Raw genomic sequence first — 3,194 nt, forward strand, 5'->3', positions numbered from 1 at the left:
ATGGTTACTGGATCCTTAAGATGTTAATTGAATTACTTACAGATCCCGGCGGAGGACAGTGGATGGTGCTACAGTTGGGTGCCATTGCAATCTGTTTATTTAGGTTACACTGTAAATAAATTATATAAATGATAGCCACTGCACACATCACATGCAACAGTGTGCTGTCACATTGTCAAAACTCGTTATAGTCCATAAATCTCAAGGGGTTACTTCTCCACAAGGGAAAGTAGAGTTAACTCCAAAACTTACAGAAGCAGACTTTGCCAATGGTGTGCTCTACAAATTCAGAGCCGGATACCCAGAACATAAAAATGCAACCGGCCACAAAGAAGAAGAATTGCAAAACCAGCCACAACAATACAAATTCCTCGCGACTCTTGTATATGCCTATTAGAAGGCCAATAGCACTTAACAGATACACCGAGGAGCAGCACACGAGTATGGAAGCAAAAACCCGTGACGTCATTGTCACATCGCTAGCCAAATGGAATCGTAGACGATTGAGAATTAAATCGGACAAGCTGTAGTAGGCGTTATCCCGCTGGTCTTCCATGTCGGCAATGGCCCTCGAATTGGCCTCCTCGATGTGGATATAGGCCAAAATGACAATGAAGAGCAATATAATGGCAATGAACTGAAATTGAGGGTCAACTCACAGAAATCCGCATACAAGCAAAATTCAAGGATCCGAACACTTACAAATTGATTAATGCAGATGAGCACAGCAGAAAGGCGAATATGTTTCGGCCGTATCGGGGGAAACGTTCAAATATCCTGGCTGAGTTTGTTAGCAACATTTTTGCTCTTCCAAACGTTCCAAATATCCTGGAACTGAGTTTGCTAGTTTTTGGTACAAAGTGGCCAAGCATGTGAAAGAAGTGACGCAATGTCTGTCATGTGTCGCAAATTGTTCCATTAACTCGTACTAAAATGAAAATAAACTACTTTAACTACTGTACTGTATAAGAATAAATATGAAATTCGATTCGATTTATTATTTTTTGTGCAAATATTCGAAACAATGCATCATGCCTGCATATAAAATTGCATGAAAAAACTTCTATATATTAAATGAAATGTGCGTAATTAACTCATTTTGCGCCACAGTCCAAGCTAGAAAGCAACAGTTATCTCAGTGAATTTCTGTAAGCTATTTTATTTTATTTTTATATCCTTTTCTATACTCTCCTAGCTTCATGCTGAAACTAAATGTTATTCATAAATAGTTATTTATTTATAAAATATTTAGGTTATATAATTAAATTTAAGATTTTGAAGAAAAACTTTCTAGTGTTATGTGTGTTAAGAAGACCAAAATTATACAGAATTCCTATCGAATCAAGCATTGTTTTGGGCTAATTTTGGGTGGAAGTATCCATTGATTACACGTACATGGAGGTTTGACGTATTAGTTATTTTATATCGGATGATAATATATGCTGTATTCAAATCTGAACAAATTTTCACCTTTGTTTGTGGAGTAAGTCCTAGGACCAGAAATATAGTGCAAGCAATAGCACTTTACAGATATATATATATATATAATATTGTCTTACCAAATGTACGATTTCGTATCATCCATGTTATAATTTCGGGCCTTAACTTTATGGCTGTTTAAGGATATTACAAGGTCGAATTGTAATATAAAATACTAAATAAAATCCTTATTTGACTCGGCTTTAACAAAAGTTGTTGCTGCTACTAATTATTTTATGGCATGACATGTTACCATCTTGTGAAAGTCGCTCAAAAGGTATTGTACTGCACTTTGCATATCCCATGCCATGAACTAATATTTTTCTGTATGAACTTTCCACAAATGTAATTCATGTGCGACCTCTAAATTTAGATTATAAGATTATGTCTCAAATATTCTGATAAATAAGAATAATCTTCAAATTGACTGAAAAATTACTTAAAAGCTATATTTTAATACCAATTCTTCCATATCTCCGCTTCGAATAACGTTTTTACCACTTAATTGCAAATTTTATGTAAAATATTGTATGATAACTATGTTCGGAATCCATCTTCTCCTTCCTATTTGGCCCTCAATAACTTATTTAATTGAATACATAACATATTGGACCATTCGCTTCCAACCATTTCATGAGTATGCCATATTTTTTATAAGGTGTTCACCAAAAAAGTTAAATAACTCTTAGGACCGCAGGCCTCCGCAGCTATTTTTTATAGGTTAAAAGTACATACTTTTCACAACTAAAATAAACAAAAATGGAGATTAAACTTTTTTCTAATCCACTAATTTCAAGAATTGCTTTACAAATAGATGGATTAAGTAAAATCGGTGTTTGTAACTGTAAACACCATATGATCACTATTTACACCCAAACAAAGGTGAAGCCAAGTTTTTGACATCCCAAGCAACTAAAATAAACACTTTTTTTATAACCTTTACTTTTAATATTCAAATTTTTGAGCATGTGAAAAAGATTTTAACCCTCGTATAGGCAAAACTACTTGGCGTATCAATACCATAATTCATATTTTTCCTAACTGGAATGTTTTCTATCAATTCTCATCAATAAATTTGTGCTCCCATGTACTTGGTTTTTACCATTTTTGGCCGCGGTCGTGACACTGTGCAGCGTTAGCGAAATGGAATCATAGACGATTGAGAATCAAATCGGACAAGATGTAGTAGGCGTTATCTCGCAGTTCTTCCATGTCCGCAATGGCTCTCGATGTGGATATAGGCCAAAATGACAATAAATAGCAGAGTAATGGCAATGAACTGAAATTGATGGTCAACTCATCGAAACCCGCACCCAAAATGTATACTTATATGTTATTAATTTAATACGAAATTTTTAAGGTGCATTCTTTATGTAAAGACTAGCTACAACTTTTGATATTCAATCATTAGTACTGGGTATATGTAGGAACTACAACAGAAATTCGTACTTTGTGGTACCCGATATTATGAAAATGCTATAAAATCGTCTATGACTGTTCTTCGGATTGGACATGCGCAATGATATTTATACTCTACACTGCACTGTGGTCCAGGGTATTATGTCATTGAGCATATGGGAAATTACAAAAATCTTTTAAATTCCTTGAAACTGAGGTTTGCTAGCTTATAACTCGCGAAATATGAACCTATTGCATATAATCTAAATTTATTTCTATAAAATGAAGTGTTCTTGTCAAAATCTTAAAATATTGGT

At 34.2% G+C, this 3,194-nt stretch overlaps 1 pseudogene; it reads right to left on the minus strand.

The window, feature by feature from the left end:
• Nucleotides 1–252: 252 nt before the first annotated feature.
• Nucleotides 253–843, minus strand: LOC133337261 (uncharacterized; annotated as a pseudogene).
• Between the last annotated feature and the right edge of the window lie 2,351 nt (nt 844–3,194).

This window comes from Musca vetustissima, unplaced genomic scaffold (assembly GCF_032173495.1).
Source record: "Musca vetustissima isolate MV318-11 ecotype Yass unplaced genomic scaffold, APGP_CSIRO_Mvet_v1 utg51242, whole genome shotgun sequence".
Lineage (NCBI taxonomy): Eukaryota > Metazoa > Arthropoda > Insecta > Diptera > Muscidae > Musca > Musca vetustissima.